At 44.9% G+C, this 19,512-nt stretch overlaps 1 pseudogene; it reads right to left on the minus strand.

The window, feature by feature from the left end:
* Positions 1-16,133: 16,133 nt before the first annotated feature.
* LOC124684212 lies at positions 16,134-18,580 on the minus strand (annotated as a pseudogene).
* Positions 18,581-19,512: the final 932 nt, after the last annotated feature.

Raw genomic sequence — 19,512 nt, forward strand, 5'->3', positions numbered from 1 at the left:
TTGATATACATGTTGTACCTGTCAATTTTCTATTTTTGCGAAACGCTATTTTGAAAAATAGCGTGCTAATAGCACGTTATAACTTGCATAGCGTTTAGAAAAAGACCACGCTATTTTATTTAGCGCGCTATTTTTTCCTTGGTTTTAAACAGTAGGCACAAAGTGCCCAGCTTTAAATTAATAAAGCCCATATGGCTAGATTTGTTACAAGATGTAGAGGAGCAGCTTACAAGCAACATAGACAACAGCAAACAAAGGAGAAACACAAGAAAAACAGCTGGAGTTCTCGATGCCCTTCAAACGAGGGCGAAGCACCAGGGGCGTCGAAGGGAGGTCTCGAAGAAGAAGCGTCGTCAATAGAGTGGCCGTCCTTGCCTGCACCAGGAGAAGCAAGCCATCGCCTGAGCGTTCTCTTCCATGACCGGAGAGGGACCCCTTCCCCCTCGCCCCGGCTCAAAGGGCGCCGCACCGCCGTCATTGGAAAAGCTCACCCTGAGCAGAGAACTGTCCAGGAACCAGACTGTCAGATGGACACGAAAGAGACGAGCTACACATTGCACCGAGCTCGCCTTGAGATGCCTTGCTGCCCGCCATGGATCCACTCATGCTGAACCGAAGCCGCGGGTCTGATCGTTGATGAAGAAGTTGTCTGTAGGATAACGTTGCATAGAAAACAAAAATTTTCCTACCGCGAACACGCAATCCAAGCCAAGATGCAATCTAGAAGACGGTAGCAACGAGGGGGTATCGAGTCTCACCCTTGAAGAGATTCCAAAGCCTACAAGATGAGGCTCTTGTTGCTGCGGTAGACGATCACTTGCCGCTTGCAAAGCGCGTAGAAGATCTTGATCACGATCGGTTCCGGCGCCACGAACGGGCAGCACCTCCGTACTCGGTCACACGTTCGGTTGTTGATGAAGACGACGTCCACCTCCCCGTTCCAGCGGGCAGCGGAAGTAGTAGCTCCTCTTGAATCCGACAGCACGACGGCGTGGTGTCGGTGGTGGTGGAGAAGTCCGGCGGAGCTTCGCTAAAGCTACGCGGGAGTTATGGAGGAGAGGGGGCGGCTAGGGTTTGGGAGGGGGTGGCCGGCCACTCAAGGGGGGCGGCCAGCTTGTGGTCTTGGGGTGGCCGGCCCCCTCCCCTTGGCCCCTCATTATATAGGTGGATCCCCAAGTGTTGGTGTCCAAGTCTTCGAATAAGACCCGAACCAAAAACCTTCCATGAGAGAGGAAACCTAGCCCAACTAGGACTCCCACCAAAAGGTGGGATTTCCACCTCCCATGTGGGGGTGGCCGGCCCCCTAAGGGGAGTCCACTTGGGACTCCTCCCCACCTAGGGTTGGCCGGCCATGGAGGTGGAGTCCCATGTGGACTCCACCTTCCTTGGTGGTTTCTTTCGGACTTTTCTAGAACCTTCTAGAACCTTCCATAGAACCTTCCGCGACATTTTATTTCACATAAAATGACATCCTATATATGAATCTTATTCTCCGGACCATTCCGGAACTCCTCGTGATGTCCGGGATCTCATCCGGGACTCCGAACAAATATTCGAACTCCATTCCATATTCAAGTACTACCATTTCAACATCCAACTTTAAGTGTGTCACCATACGGTTCGTGAACTATGCGGACATGGTTGAGTACTCACTCCGACCAATAACCAATAGCGGGATCTGGAGATCCATAATGGCTCCCACATATTCAACGATGACATTAGTGATCGAATGAACCATTCACATACATTACTAATTCCCTTTGTCTCGCGATATTTTACTTGTCCGAGGTTTGATCTTCGGTATCACTCTATACCTTGTTCAACCTCGTCTCCTGACAAGTACTCTTTACTCGTATCGTGGTATGTGGTCTCTTATGAACTTATTCATATGCTTGCAAGACATAAGACGACATTCCACCGAGAGGGCCCGGAGTATATCTATCCGTCATCGGGATGGACAAATCCCACTCGTTGATCCATATGCTTCAACTCATACTTTCCGAGATACTTAATCCCACTTTTATAGCCACCCATTTACGCAGAGTGGTGTTTGGTGTAATCAAAGTATCTTTCCGGTATAAGTGATTTATATGATCTCATGGTCATAAGGACTAGGTAACTATGTATCGAAAGCTTATAGCAAATAACTTAATGACGAGATCTTATGCTACGCTTAAATGGGTGTGTCCATTACATCATTCATATAATGATATAACCTTGTTATTAATAACATCCAATGTTCATGATTATGAAACTAATCATCCATTAATCAACAAGCTAGTTTAAGAGGCATACTAGGGACTTCTTGTTTGTCTACATATCACACATGTACTAATGTTTCGGTTAATACAATTCTAGCATGATATATAAACATTTATCATAAACATAAAGATATAAATAATAACCACTTTATTATTGCCTCTAGGGCATATCTCCTTCAGTCTCCCACTTGCACTAGAGTCAATAATCTAGATTACATCGTAATATACCTAACACCCATGACATTCTGGTGTTGGTCATGTTTTGCCCTAGGGAGAGCTTTAGTCAACGGATCTGCTACATTCAGATCAGTGTGTACTTTGCAAATCTTTACTTCTCCATCTTTGATGTACTCGCGAATCGAGTGGTAACGCAGCTTGATATGCTTCAGCCTCTTGTGTGACCTTGGCTCTTGTGCATTGGCGATGGCACCCATGTTATCACAATAAATGATTAATGGGTCCAATGCACTAGGAACCACACCGAGCTCTACAATGAACCTTTTCATCCATACCGCTTCGATGAAGCCTCGAAGCCGCTATGTACTCGATTCCGTTGAAGACTTCGCCACCGTGCACCGCTTCGAGCTTGCCCAGCTTACTCGCAACGACCATTCAATATAAACACGTACCCGCATTGTGACTTAGAGTCATCGGGATCGAGTGTTCCAACTTGCATCGGTGTAACTTGTTACAACGAGCTCTTGGTCACCTCCATAACAAAGAAACATATCCTTAGTTCTTTTCAAGTACTTCGGGATATTCTTGACCGCTGTCCAGTGTTCCATTCCCGGATCACTTTGATATCTGCTAGTCAAACTAACGACATGTGCTATATCCGGTCTAGTACATAGCATGGCATACATGATAGATCCTATCTGCCGAGGCATAGGGGATTTTACTCATCCTTTCTCTTTCTTCTCGCCGTAGCCGGTCCTTGAGTCTTACTCAAGACTTTGCCTGGTAACATAGGTAAGAACCCTTTCTTACTTTCGTCCATTCTAAACTTCTTTAGAATCTTGTACGGATATGTACTCTGTGATAGCCCTATTAGGCGTCTTGATCTATCTCTATAAATCTTGATGCCTAATATATACGATGCTTCACCAAGGTCTTTCATTGAAAAACTATTATTCAAATAACCTTTAACATCTGCTTAATAGTTCTATATCATTCCCGATCAATAATATGTCATCTACATATAATATCGGAATGCTACGAAGCTCCCACTCACTTTCTTGTAAATACATGCCTCTCCATGACACTGTATAAACCCGAAGTCTTTGATCACCTTATCAAAACGTCGGTTCCAACTTCTTGATGCTTGCTTCAGTCCATAGATTGAACGCTGAAGTTTGCATACTTTGTTAGCAGTTTTAGGATCGACAAAACCTTTGGGTTGTACCATATACAACTCTTCCTCAATGTCTCCATTAAGGAACGCCGTTTTGACATCCATCTGCCAAATCTCATAATCGAAAAATGCAGCTATTGCTAACAAAATCCTCACAGATTTTAGCTTCGCTACAGGTGAGAAAGTCTCATCGTAGTCAACTCCTTGAATTTGTCGGAAACCCTTTGCGACAAGTCGAGCTTTATAGACGAGTGATATTACCATCGGCATCTGTTTTTCTCTTGAAGATCCATTTATTCTCAACGGCCTTTCGGCTATCAGGTAAGTCTACCAAAGTCCATACTTTGTTATCATACATGGATCCCATTTCGGATTTCATGGCTTCTTGCCATTTGTTGGAATCTGGGCTCATCATCGCTTCTTCATATGTCGCAGGGTCCTCATCATTGTTATCTACAATCATGACATTTAGACAAGGATCATACCAATCAGGAGTGGCACGTTCCCTTGTCGATCTGCGAGGTTCAATAGTTTCCTCGTTCGAAGTTTCATGATCATTATCATTAGCTTCCTCTCGTTGCCGGTGTAGGCGGTACAGGTACAACTTCCGATCTGCGCTATTCGATCAACGAGTATAGATTCATCAATCTCATCGAGTTCTACTTTTCTTCCGAGTCACTTCTTTAGTGAGAAATTCTTTCTCAAGAAAGGTTCCGTTCTTAGCAACAAAGATTTTGCCTTCGGATCTGTGATAGAAAGTGTACCCTATAGTTTCCTTAGGGTATCCTATGAAGACGCATTTCTCCGCTTTGGGTTCTAGCTTGTCCGGTTGTAACTTCTTTACATAGGCTTCGCAACCCCAAACTTTCGGGAACGACGACTTAGGTTTCTTATTAAACCATAATTCATACGGTGTCGTTTCTACGGATTTTGATGGTGCTCTATTTAAAGTGAATGCGGCTGTCTCTAATGCATAACTCCAAAATGATAACGGCAAATCAGTAAGAGACATCATAGAACGAACCATATCTAAGAGAGTTCGATTACGACGTTCGGACACACCATTACGTTGAGGTGTTCCCGGCGGTGTCAATTGTGAAAGTATTCCGCATTTCTTTAAATGCATGCCAAACTCATAACTCGAGATATTCACCTCCACGATCGGATCGTAGAAACTTAATCTTCTTGTTACGTTGATTTTCTACTTCACTTTGAAATTCCTTAAACTTCTCGAAAGTTTCGGATTTATGTTTCATGAAATAGATATACCCATATCTACTCAGATCATCTGTGAAGGTTAGAACATAACGATAACCACCGCGCGACGCTACACTCATTGGTCCGCACACATCGGTATGTATGATTTCCAATAAGTCAGTAGCTCGATCCATCATACCAGAAAATGGAGTCTTTGTCATTTTTCCCATTAGACATGCTTCGCATCTATCAAGTGACTCAAAGTCAAGTGATTCAAGTAATCCATCAGTATGGAGTTTCTTCATGCGTTTCACTCCAATATGACCAAGACGACGATTGCCACATATAAGTAGAATTATCATTCAATTTAATTCGCTTAGCATCAATGTTATGTATATGCGTATCACTACTATCGAGATCTAACAGAAATAAGCCATTCTTTTGTGGTGCTCGACCATAAAAGATATTATTCATAAAAATAGAACAACCATTATTCTCAGACTTGAATGAATAACCATCTTGCATTAAACAAGATCCAGATATAATGTTCATGCTCAACGCAGGTACATAATAACAATTATTTAGGCTTAAAACTAATCCCGAAGGTAGATGTAGAGGAAGTGTGCCGATTGCGATCACATTGACCTTGGATCCGTTTCCAACGCGCATCGTCACTTCATCTTTCAGCAGTTGTCGTTTATTCTTTAGTTCCTGTTTCGAGTTACAAATATGAGCAACCGAACCAGTATCAAATACCCAGGTACTAGAACGAGAACCGGTGAAATGAACATCTATAACATGTATATCAGATATACCTTCTTTCTTCTTCTTGACAAGGCCGCTCTTCAGATCAGCCAGATACTTGGAGCAATTACGCTTTCGGTGTCCCTTCTCCTTGCAGTAATAGCACTCAGCATCAGGCTTAGGGCCGTTCTTAGGTTTCATAGGAGGCGTGGCAGCTTTCTTGCCACCCTTCTTGAATTTTCCCTTAGACTTGCCCTGTTTCTTGAAACTGGTGGTCTTGTTGACCATCAACACTTGGTGCTCTTTCTTGATCTCAATCTCAGCAGCTTTTAGCATGCCAAAGAGTTCAGGTAACTCATTGTTCATGTTCTGCATATTGTAGTTCATCACAAAGTTCTTGTAACTTGGTGGCAGTGATTGAAGGACACGATTAATCCCCGATCCGTTAGGAATCACTATTCCCAAGTCACCGAGTTTCTTCGCATGCCCGATCATGGCGAGCATGTGCTCACTAACGGAGCTGCCTTCTTCCATCATACAGTCTGAAGAAATGTTTCGATGCTTCATAGCATTCCACGGCCGCATGAGTCTCGAATATAGCTTTCAGCTCATTCATCAACTCATGAGGATCATGGTGCTCAAAACGTTTTTGAAGATCGGATTCCGGATCGCACAGGATGGCACACTGAACTTGAGAGTACCGAGTTTTCCGAGTTGCGTAAACAGCTTTTACTTCATCGGTTTCATCTTCTGCAGGAGGGTCACCTAGCGGTGCATCAAGTACAAATTGCAGATTTCCGCCAGAGAGGAAGATCCTCACATGACGGAACCGATCGGTGAAGTTGCTACCGTTGCTCTTAAGTTTCTCTTTCTCTAGGAACCGATTAAAATTGATTGGGGACGCCATCTCTACAACATATATTTGCAATAGTTTAGACTAAGTTTATGACAAATTGAGTTCAAATTTTAATTCAACATAATTAAAAACCTAAGTGAACTCCCACTCAAAACAATATCCCTCGCATTGTCTTAGTGATCACACGAACCAAATCCACCGCACCTAAACCCGATCATCACGAGAAAAGGTGTGATTTCAATGGTGAACACTCAAAGTGTTCATCATATCAACTATATGATTCATGCTCTACCTTTCGGTATCACGTGTTCCGAGACCATGTCTATACATGCTAGGCTCGTCAAGGCCACCTTAGTATCCGCATGTGCAAAACTGTCTTGCACCCGTTGTATGTACTTATTGAATCTATCACACCCGATCATCACGAGATGCTTCGAAACGACAAGACTTGGTAACGGTGCTACTAAGGATGAACACTTTATTATCTTGAGATTTTAGTGAGGGATCATCTTATAATGCTACCGTCGCGATCTAAGCAAAATAAGATGCATAAAAGGATTAACATCACATGCAGTTCATATGTGATATGATATGGCCCTTTTGTCTTTGCGCCTTTGATCTTCATCTCCAAAGCACGAACATGATCTCCATCATCTTTGGGCATGATCTCCATCATCGTCGGCGTAGCGTCAAGGTCAATGGCGCCGTCTTCATGATTGTCCTCCATGTAGCAACTATTACAACTACTTTGAAATACTACTCAACATGAAATTTAAAGACAACCATAAGGCTCCTGCCGGTTGCCACAATACAATAATGATCATCTCATACATATTCATCATCATATTATGGCCATATCACATCACCAAACCCCTGCAAAAACAAGTTAGACGTCTCTAATTTGGTTTGCATATTTTACGTGGTTTAGGGTTTTCGAGAGAGATCTAATCTACCTACGAACATGAACCACAACGTTGATACTAATGTTTTCGATAGAAGAGTAAATTGAATCTTTACTATAGTAGGAGAGACGAGACACCCGCAAAGCCTCTTATGCAATACAAGTTGCATGTCGAACGAGGAACAAGTCTCATGAACGCGGTCATGTAAAGTTAGTCCGAGCCGCTTCATCCCACTATGCCACAAAGATACAAAGTACTCAAACTAAAGATAACAAGAGCATCAACGCCCACAAACCATTGTGTTCTACTCGTGCAACCATCTATGCATAGACACGGCTCGATACCACTCGTAGGATAACGTTGCATAGAAAACAAAAAATTTCCTACCGCGAACACGCAATCCAAGCCAAGATGCAATCTAGAAGACGGTAGCAACGAGGGGTATCGAGTCTCACCCTTGAAGAGATTCCAAAGCCTACAAGATGAGGCTCTTGTTGCTGCGGTAGACGATCACTTGCCGCTTGCAAAAGCGCGTAGAAGATCTTGATCACGATCGGTTCCGGCGCCACGAACGGGCAGCACCTCCGTACTCGGTCACACGTTCGGTTGTTGATGAAGACGACGTCCACCTCCCCGTTCCGGCGGGCAGCGGAAGTAGTATCTCCTCTTGAATCCGACGGCACGACGGCGTGGTGTCGGTGGTGGTGGAGAAGTCCGGCGGAGCTTCGCTAAAGCTACGCGGGAGTTATGGAGGAGAGGGGGCGGCTAGGGTTTGGGAGGGGGTGGCCGGCCACTCAAGGGGGCGGCCAGCTTGTGGTCTTGGGGTGGCCGGCCCCTCCCCTTGGCCCCTCATTATATAGGTGGATCCCCAAGTGTTGGTGTCCAAGTCTTCGAATAAGACCCGAACCAAAAACCTTCCATGAGAGGGAAACCTAGCCCAACTAGGGCTCCCACCAAAAGGTGGGATTTCCACCTCCCATGTGGGGGGTGGCCGGCCCCTAAGGGGGAGTCCACTTGGGACTCCTCCCCACCTAGGGTTGGCCGGCCATGGAGGTGGAGTCCCATGTGGACTCCACCTTCCTTGGTGGTTTCTTCCGGACTTTTCTAGAACCTTCTAGAACCTTCCATAGAACCTTCCGCGACATTTTATTTCACATAAAATGACATCATATATATGAATCTTATTCTCCGGACCATTCCGGAACTCCTCGTGATGTCCGGGATCTCATCCGCGACTCCGAACAAATATTCGAACTCCATTCCATATTCAAGTACTACCATTTCAACATCCAACTTTAAGTGTGTCACCCTACGGTTCGTGAACTATGCGGACATGGTTGAGTACTCACTCCGACCAATAACCAATAGCGGGATCTGGAGATCCATAATGGCTCCCACATATTCAACGATGACATTAGTGATCGAATGAACCATTCACATACATTACTAATTCCCTTTGTCTCGCGATATTTTACTTGTCCGAGGTTTGATCTTCGGTATCACTCTATACCTTGTTCAACCTCGTCTCCTGACAAGTACTCTTTACTCGTATCGTGGTATGTGGTCTCTTATGAACTTATTCATATGCTTGCAAGACATAAGACGACATTCCACCGAGAGGGCCCAGAGTATATATATCCGTCATCGGGATGGACAAATCCCACTGTTGATCCATATGCTTCAACTCATACTTTCCAGATACTTAATCCCACTTTTATAGCCACCCATTTACGCAGTGGTATTTGGTGTAATCAAAGTATCTTTCCGGTATAAGTGATTTATATGATCTCATGGTCATAAGGACTAGGTAACTATGTATCGAAAGCTTATAGCAAATAACTTAATGACGAGATCTTATGCTACGCTTAAATGGGTGTGTCCATTACATCATTCATATAATGATATAACCTTGTTATTAATAACATCCAATGTTCATGATTATGAAACTAATCATCCATTAATCAACAAGCTAGTTTAAGAGGCATACTAGGGACTTCTTGTTTGTCTACATATCACACATGTACTAATGTTTCGGTTAATACAATTCTAGCATGATATATAAACATTTATCATAAACATAAAGATATAAATAATAACCACTTTATTATTGCCTCTAGGGCATATCTCCTTCAGTTGCAGAGGACTAGGAGCTCACCAAGGTACACAAGGAACCAATATGAACCCCGAGCCACACTGCCTCCACCGCCACCACCATCTAACACAAAGCCACACCCACCGCCCCATCGATCCCAAGGCGGCGCCTTCAAGAAGGTAACAACTCTACTAGCGCCGCCGCCGCCCCAACAAAGTTGGGGTTTTCACCCGAGAGACGGAGGAGGAGGGGGAGGGGAGGAGAGAAAGGACGGTACCTTAAGAAGGAAGCACGGCGCCCGCAGGCGCCGTCACCGTCGGACCAGCAAGGCTGACCAGGGATTTCTCCCTCTCTCGCAACCTAAGAGCCCGCATCTAACCCGGCTAGAGATCCGGCGAACGAGGGCCGCCATGGATAGACCAGAGATGCAGGGTAGGCCTAGGACGAAGTGGGGAGGACGGCCTTCAGATCTGGCGCCGGTGTTCGCGAAACCGCCGCCACGCCACGACCAGCGCCCGACAGCACCTCGCCGTCCGCACGGCTGAGGGTGCTGCACCGCATCCATGCGCACTGCTCGCCACCAAGCCAGTGGCGCCTCACCCTGAGACCCCCGCCTCAGCGTCCCGTAGAAGGTGTGTCGTCGCAGTCGTCGCCCGCGAGGAAGGAGACCACGTCGCCGAGCTCCGCCGCCTCGACCTCGAGGAACCGCCTCGCCGCGGCGCGCCGGCCGCCGCACGAGGAGCCGTCGGTTCCTCGCATGGATCTCCACCGCCTGAGGGAGAGGGCCCCGCGCCACCTCGACACGAGCAAGATCCAAGGCCCGCCGCCACCGGCACCGCCCGGGCTTTGCCCGGCGACTGACGCCGACGGCGGGGGGGGGGAGCGGGGAGGAGAGGGCTGGGGCTAGGGTTTGGAATCGCCCGCACGTCGCCTGTGGGGAGCGATAGGTCTGGCCGAAGCGTTTGCCGTTAGATACATATGTCAACAAACTATCTCGGAAGAACGATCCGGTAGAAATTGTAGATATAATTGACAAGGTTTCATGGCAGACTCATAACATCCACTCTATGGAGCAAACAATAAAAATGTAGTAGGGTTTTTCTTTTTTGTAAAAGTGGAAATGAACTGCGGGTGGGGAGGGGCTACGCATGTTTTACCTGACTGGAGGGAGTATGAGACATGAGAATCAATGACCTTACAGAGAAGTACTCCGCCGTTCCAAAATGTAAGGCGTCTAAGGATTAGTCAAAAGTTAACGTTTTTTAAGTTTGATCACATGTAAACACAAAAAATATGAACACTGACAATAGTAAATTGGTATCAATAGATTCACCATGAAGTATATTTTCTTATATGTCCCTTTAAAATTGTAGATGTAAATATTTTTTTCATATATATTTATTTAAAGTTAGTAAGATTTGACTTTTAACCAATCGTTTAGACGTCTCTTACATTTTGAGACGGAGAGAGTACTAATGCATTAAGCAGGGTAGACACCATGCGATGATCACTGGCTTTGGTTCAAACTTTAAAGTTGACGTTACTGCAGGGTGTAGAAGTAGTAATACTAGTTTCAAAGAAGTAGCCAGGGAGGAAATATGAACAACCTAGGAGCATAATTTTCTTCTATAAAAGGGAGAGAGCTACCAAGTGAGGATAATGCAAAGAACCAGTGCGATGAAAACATTCAGTTAATCAATGAAAAGGCTCGTGAAACTGTTGGCGCATTGTAGATGGTAGGCATCGGAGGCATTTGGTAATCAGTTATATCGTGCTCCATTGAGAAGGAAACAATATGATGTTGTCCTAGAGCTAGCTGCACGAGTGCTGCATCCCTGACAACGAATTCGAGTAGCCGTGCTTCGTAGCCATCCAAGTCGAAAAAGATATCTGGATCTTTATCTATTTACATTTTTTTTCGATAAAGAATGCTTTATTACGAAATAACCGGCCCCTGCATAACTAAGATGCACACAACCGTCTCAACATAGTACTAGTTCTCAAAAAAGTAAATACAATAGTTCTGAAATTCAACGAAAGCGAAGCTAATTACACCAACGGTGCCGCAATACTACGATTATGCAGCCAGCCATATAGGGCAATAAATGTTTTGGCCGTATTCTCCAACCATGTAGACACCTCCGTAAAGAGGTTGCGGTCCTCCAAGCGTTGTAGCGATGACCATAAATAGAGCAAAGCCGTACATCGGTAGATAACCTGCATAAGAGAAGACGAATTTTTATCATTAAAAATCTTGTCATTTCTACATAGCCAGAGCGACCATGTTACGACTATCGCTCTCACTCTGATAAGAATCTTATACCGAGAATCCACCTCATTTAGCCAATTGCCAAAAATATTTGCAACGCTACGAGGTGGATATAAGGTAGAACTCATCTGAATGATTGATCATATAGATCTCGCAAACCGACAGTTGAAGAACAGGTGTTTTATTGTCTCCTCTTCGTGACAGAAAATATATTTCGTACAACCATGCCAGTTACGTTTAACAAGGTTGTATTTAGTAAGAATAACACTCCGACGAAGATACCAAGCAAACACATTAGTTTTAAGAGGTATATTCATTCTTCAAATAGATTTATTATTTAATACATGTTGAATGGGTTGTATCAATGGATTATACATGGATGCTACCGAGAATACTCCATTCTTGGTAACTCCGAAAAATATCAGACCCTTGCACCAAATAGATTGAAGCTAATCTCTGTAGCAATTCATTCCAGGAGGCCAATCTCGGTCCCAACAAGATATCGCATAAACGTTATAGAATGAGGGGATGTCTCCATCACCTGAAGCAAGGTGTCTCCTTTATGACGTACAGTATTGTATAAAGTTGTATATTGTTCTCGGAGAGTGGTATTTCCCAACCATTTATCCTCCCAGAACCTTATTTATGATACATCCCTAATGGAGAACGAACCATGTGGGAAGAAAAAAAATTTAGTCGCCATGACTCCAGCCCAAAAATGCGAGTCTCCAGGTTTCTAATGTACCTGCGACACTGCCTTTGAACCGACATACTTTCTCGGCAACAGATTTTGCCACACACCATCCTCGGTCAACAACCTGGCCAGCCATTTTCCTAGCAGGACCTTGTTCTTAACCTCAAGATCATGGACATCAAGTCCACCTTGATCTTTTGAACAACAAACGATGCTCCATTTAGTCAACCGATATTTTTTCTTCTCGCTATCTCCTTGCCAAAAGAATCTAGACCGGAAATAATCCAATCTTTGCAAGACCCCTTTAGGAAGTTGGAAGAAACAAAATCATATACAGTACCATATTTGTCAGTACTAAATTAATGAGAACTAATCTTCCACCTAGAGATAACAATTTTCCTTTCCAACTACTAAGACGTTTTTGTAGTCTTTCCTCGACTATTTTCCATTCTGCCAATGTAAGCCTCCTATAATGAATAGGAACGCCCATGTAGCTTATAGGAAAACTGCCAATCCCACATCCGAATAATTCGGCATAAAGGTTGGCATCATCTTGGGCCGGCCCAAAACAAAACAATTCATTTTTATGGAAGTTAATATTAAGACCCGACAAATGCTCGAAGGCTGAAAGTATCAATTTCAGATTTCTTGCATTTTCCAGATCATGTTCCGTAAATAGAATCGTATCGTCCGCATATTGAAGAATAGTTAGTCCACCATCCACCAGATGGAGAACTACTCCTTCAATCTGACCATCAACCTTAGCACGGTCAACTAAAATTGCTAGCATATCCGCCACTATGTTAAATAACATTGGTGACAAAGGATCGCCTTGCCTCAAGCCTTTCCTTGTTTGGAAGTATTTGCCTACGACATCATTGACTTTAACGGCAACACTTCCTCCACAAATAAAGTTGTTTATTAAAGCACGCCACTCTTCAGAAAAACCTTTCGTTCTGAGCGTTTGTTGAACAAAAAATCATTTAACTGTATAATAGGCTTTTTTAAAGTCGATTTTGAGTGCCATATTTGTCAGTACTAAATTTAGTCTTATAGTCGCAACCTTGGTGAAAATTTTAAAACATATATTGAGTAAGCATATAGGCCTGTATTGTTGAATCCGCTCCGCTTCATTAACCTTTGGTAATAATATTATCTCCCCAAAGTTAATGCGAAATAGTTTCAACTGTTCAACATGAATTCCGTAAACAAATCCATCAGGTCACCTTTGATGGTTTCCCAGAAAGTTTGGTAAAACTCAGCTGGAAAGCCATCGGGACCTAGCACCTTATTATGTTCCATTTGGAAAATCGCTTTCCTGACTTCCTCCTCCGTATACGGATTAGTCAGGATAGAATTTTCTTCTTGGGACACTTGCGGGATATCATGTATCCGGGACTCGTCCATGGATATACCTGGTTCCTCAGGTTCGCCAAACAAGCCTTTATAATATAAGAAGTAATGTAAGATTTGAGATGTCCGTGTCCTTCGATCGTTCCCTCGTCCTGAAGTAGGGAATAGATACGTTTCTTTCTGTGTCGGCCATTGGCGAAACTATGAAAGTATTTCGTATTGGAATCCCCTTCAAGCAGGAACTGAGATTTGGATCGTTGGTACCACTTAAGTTTCTCCTCGCGGAGGAGACCAGCTAACTTTGCATTGTATTGACATTTAAGATCAATTTCATGCGTCGTCATAAGTCATCAATAAAAGTTAACAGGCTGAGCTTCTCTTGTTTCAACTACCCAATCATATGCCGCGCCCACCCCCAAGGTATCTATGCATTGAGCGCAGTTTATTGTTCCACCTTTGAATGGGGGTCGACCCAGCCACCGGTTTCTCCCATACCTTTTTAACCATATCTGAAAAACCATCCTGACATAACCATCCAACTTCAAATTTGAACGGACGCTTCCGCTGTGGATTCGGTGTTCCAGTGGTCAAAAGTATAGGAGCATGATCCGACAAATCCTGAATCCTAGGTAGAACGCGTACAGAAACCATGGGGAATTTTATCTCCCAACTTGAATCCATAAGGGCGGGATCTAGCTTCTCATATGTTGGATCCGGAAGACTGTTTGCCCAAGTAAACTGTCTTCCGACCATCGCAACCTCTCTTAAATCCAGACTGTCAATAACAACATTGAATAAGAAAGACCAGTGGTTGTCGAATCTCCCTTAACTCTTCTCGTGAGGGTATCTAATCAAATTAAAATCATCTCCTATGATAATAGGATGCGGATTATTCTTTGCTGGATTTACCATCTCCCTAAGAAAAGCAGGTTTATGAGCGTCTTGGGTAACCCCATAGACGGAAACCAATCTCCAAATGAAATTATCTGATTTATTTCTAATGTGGAGTTTTATGTGAAAATCACCACTAGAATTATCAACAATTTCCATTGTTGGAGTTCGGGTTCCAACTAAAAGGCCAACAAAGCGTGCATGAGGTGGACGAGATACCCATTCGAAATCTTCCCCACCAGAAAGGCGGTTTAGAAAGCTACTCGAGTAATCTCATTTTCCCGTCTCAGAAATTCCAATAAAATCCAACAAATGGTCCCGAATAGATTCTGCTAAGTGTAGATGTTTAGCCAAGTCTCGTAGACCTCTGCTATTTCTAAACATACCATTCATTTAGAAACAATTGAAGATTTGGAGTTCTTAGCGTTTTTGTTCTTTTTGTTCGGCCAAGCATTCCGCTTCACAAATGAAGATCTAGACTTTCGATCAGATGCTTGTAGTTCATAGCATGAACCAGCAGCGTCTCATCTAGACCTGTCTCTGAAACGTCACCTACCAGATGAGAAAGAAGTTGTTCATCCGAGATGATGTACACTTCATCATCATCATCAATTAAAGAATGACTCGATTTACTCAGCACATTAGGAGAGCATTTTAATCTGTCAAACTCCATATGTTTAGAGCTTTAGTCGAGACCGAAATAGCATCAAAAGAATTGCCTAAGGATACACCAATACTATTCATCTTAGCCGAAATAACTGGTGTAGCAAAAGACTTACATCAACGATCAATCAATATACGCGTACGTATCGTAGGTGGTAGTGACCGCAAAACACACTAGAAAATGTGTGCAACAGAGTTCAACAATACTGATTACTCTAGTCTAGTAAATTTCCGAGGAATCCTAGAACCGCCACCCTTATTCTTTGTTGCGAACTAACCGCCCCCCACGCCGCCATCCGCCGTCCATCGACGATGCATCCACCGAAATAGCAAACGTCATGCGGACCGGTGACATATGAGCAATGTGGTGTCCACTATTGCCACATAGCCATCACCCCAGGACCGACACAGTACGTGCAGCAGCCACGACCCACGCAACCCAGATTGAGCCCGCGTGGCCCAGATCGAGGCACGCTGACCATATTGGGCCCACCGGCTTGTCGCCGGCGATCACCGCGCCACCGCGGTCCAACACTGAGAGCACCACCACCGCGCACCCATCGGAGCTTCACCCCCGATGCACCTCCTAGCCCTCCACCTTTGGTGGCCGGACACCGCCACCACCACCCACGTTGGGTGGCAGCGGCCAAGGGAGCCACCGGAGGGAGGTCTTGTGCTTGGGCTATTGCCCTCCGGAGCTGCCCCCGCGCGGGCGACCTGGGAGGAGGGAGGGGGCAGCTTGAAGGAGAATCTCCTCATCCACAACAAAATGAGAAGCAAGAAAATTGTACTGCTTCAGAAATCTCCGATCTCCAAAGTTGGTCAAGAAGATTTAGCGAGACTGCAAGAGGAAGGGCAGATTTCATTCAGTACAAGGGTAAGAAAGTGCATGAGTATCCCCATGATAGGTACACATCATCCATTCACGACAAGTCCACACCAGAGACACCACAGTACAGAACACAAATTATCGCCTTATTTCTTGCTACTAAGTACCACCACGCTGCCTCAGTTCCAGAACTCAACTCCATCAACACATCGCTTAGGTCTCAGCACAGCATCGGAAAGACTGTCACATCAGGAGGACAGGCCTGAGTCCAACTTATCAGTGCTCAGAAAGGCCGCCGCACCAGGAAGAAGGGCGAGGTGAGAGCAAGGGCCGGCTGCCCCTGCGCGTGTCGAAGCCTCGGAGACGCTCCAGATTCATCACCTCGGAGTGGTCGGCAAAGAGGTTCACCTGCTCCCACAAATCATTTCCAAGGATCAGATTATTAGAACACAGCGAGCAAGATGTTTGCAGTTTCAGGGAAGGTGAGTACCCGTGGGCCATAGCGTTTGACGAACCACTCGGAGGTGTTGGCGTTGGATGTTTCAAACATGGTCTTCTCGAGCCCGAGGCGGCCGATGATCTTCGCGATGATGTCTGCTCTCAGAGAGTCAATGTGCTGGCAAACATCGTCGGCGTCGATCATGATCATATCTGCACCAGCCTCCAGGCATCGCTCGGCCCTCCTAATCAACAGATCAACATCTTCGACTCTTTCTGCACAGGAATGGCACAAAATGCAAGCATGTGTTGCAGATATTATTTTTCGGAAGCAGCATGTGTTGTAAATAAGGGATTGCAATGTAGTTATCTGATGAAGGAAAATAAGTGTTGCTAAGTCTCTCAGAGAAGCAGTCAAAAGAACACAGTAACAACAATATTTTCATGATAACAGAGAACAAGATACCAACATTTATCAATGGCTGACTCATATTGATTTGAGAAATGCACGCAATATTCTCTATGGACTGAAGACTGACATAGCACTGCATTAACATGAGTAGAGACTACAGAGGTAGTGTTTCTAGTTACCTGAGCTCTGCTTCACTGGAGCTATGTAAGCCCCAAACGCTCTATCACCAGATGCAGGAATATCAGAGCTGTCAAACTTCACTGAAAACAGGGGCTTCGCTCGCAAACCACTACTCTTTATCAGGCGGACTAATCTCAGTATAGCCTCTTCAGGGAGCTTGAGAGATCCAGCGTTCAGCTCAATGGTGTCAAATCCCAACTCTTTGCATTCCTGCAATAATATGTTACATGTCATGTATGTGGCTTCAGTCACGTTTGTGCACATCAGCACATATGGAATACGCTTAGACAATGTAATGCCAAAATACCTCTACATATTGCTTGAAAGAAGATGGTCCCCGACGCAGAAGATGCTCTGCCCAATCACCTGTGCTCACATACATCTCATGCTTGTGCGCCAAATCAGTGATCTCTCTGATCAGTTCCTTTCCCATTAGACTATGAGATCCACCAGAGAACTTGAGACCGTCGACAAATGGACCGATAGACTCCAATATTTCCTGAAATAAAATACGGCAGGCTTGAGAATCTGCTGCCAGAAATGGCTAGATAGTGAAAAGATGCAGCATAACTATTGAGAAACATAATCCGTTTAGTAAGTGGGAACCCAAAAAAGATGTTGTGTGTCTTTGTTTTCATAATTCTTGCTGCATCTTCAGATTTTCTTAATAGCATTCAGGATGGTTCATCTTTTTTTGAAAGAATGCGTGCAACGTTTTTCTTCCTTCAAAAGGAAGCAACAGGGAGTCTGAATGTGAATTCACATTCAAAATGAGAAAACTGCATCTGCAGATGGCGAAATGCGACAAACTGTGCACAAAAAATACAGTACGGTCCCATTTCCTCCTTTCGCAACACATCCTCTTTGCAGGTGCACTCTGTCGTATCCATATTCACAGTGACTCCCTTATAGTAGTACATGCCAATCACACTCACACCAAATAAACCTAGATCCTCGCAAATCTGAGTGAAATCATATATACTCTAGTACTGATCAGGCAATCGGGTAAAATAAACTGTAAACCCCAACAGTGATCTATAAACCGATCCGTAAATCCTATGCACCGAGGGACTAACCGCACGACCAATCAAGCACCACACGGGATTTCAGCTTGAATTCTGAAGCAGTAAACTGCTGATTTCGAACGAGACGCGAGCGTGTCAGACAGAACTCAGCGCAGAGGCCCGCCGGAATCGACCTACGCGCGCTTCAAATTCGCCACGATGCAATGCGGCACAAGCAGGGACGGATGGGTGCGTGGAAACGGGGGGTAGGCGGGCTAGGGGCGGCGGGCGGACCTGGAGCGCGAGGTGGGCGGGGCGGAACGAGTAGTCGGGGCTCCTCATCTCCGTCACGCCGTAGCGCCGCGGCTTCTCCGGCCGGTCGTCGTCGCCGTGGCCGTGCCCCTGCAGCGACAGCGCCACCATCTCCTCTCTCCACCCCCTCATCGTCGTCGTCGGCGGCGCCTCGATCTCCCTCTCGGTTCTTGCTGGTCGGCCGATAAAGAGCAATGGAGAAGGGCGTGGAAGCTTGGCGCTGCTTCTGGAATCGCGTCGCGTGATAATGACATCTGGCCTGTGACGGGTCACCGGTGGGACCGGCGGAGGCTGTGCAGTCTTCTGGGCTGTGTTGGGCCAGGCCGATTTATTCGAGAGGCATCCGCTCAGATGGATCGTTTGCATGCGGGTAGGCCCATAGTTTTGTGCAGCTAAACTAACAGCCTTTTAGGCTAAAAAATAGCCCTTTTATTTTGCATCCATAAATACATGATGTTCTTTATCATAAATTTAATTTAATATTTATCATTTAACCAGCAGTATTTTTTATATTTTGTTTGAAAATTTAGAATCTATATGAATTTATCATGAAAAAGTACTATTACCACTGGCGGAGCCAAGTGTAAGGTATTTTGGTCCATTAAATTCATTGAGGGTTGAAATTCTTAGCAATTCTTAGCCAAATAGCTCAGTTTGGCCTAGGCTACTCCATTCGGCCCTCCCTTACGTGGCTTTCACACTCCGCCACTTACTATTACTATGAATAATTAAGGCATCCAAAACGGCGTCATTGAAAACATAAGATTTGAGAATGATTTGCACTATAGTTTGATTGTGCTGTCCACCTGCAATCCCTTCATCCACACTCCTCTCATTTCTCACCTCCACCTCCTCTCCTTCTTCGCCGTTGTCTCCTCTAGCACCTTGTATTTGACGTGCTCCCCTTCGCGCCCCTTGTATTATCCCTCCCTCACACTCCCATTGTTGGCCTAACATCTGACGGCACCTCTAGTGGTGCCAAATTGGGTCGTCGCCCCGTTCAGATAAGTCATGCATGCCCCTAATTATGTATTGTAGTTCATTGCCTATTAGGTGCTCCAAGT

The sequence above is a fragment of the Lolium rigidum genome, chromosome 1, assembly GCF_022539505.1.
Source record: "Lolium rigidum isolate FL_2022 chromosome 1, APGP_CSIRO_Lrig_0.1, whole genome shotgun sequence".
Lineage (NCBI taxonomy): Eukaryota > Viridiplantae > Streptophyta > Magnoliopsida > Poales > Poaceae > Lolium > Lolium rigidum.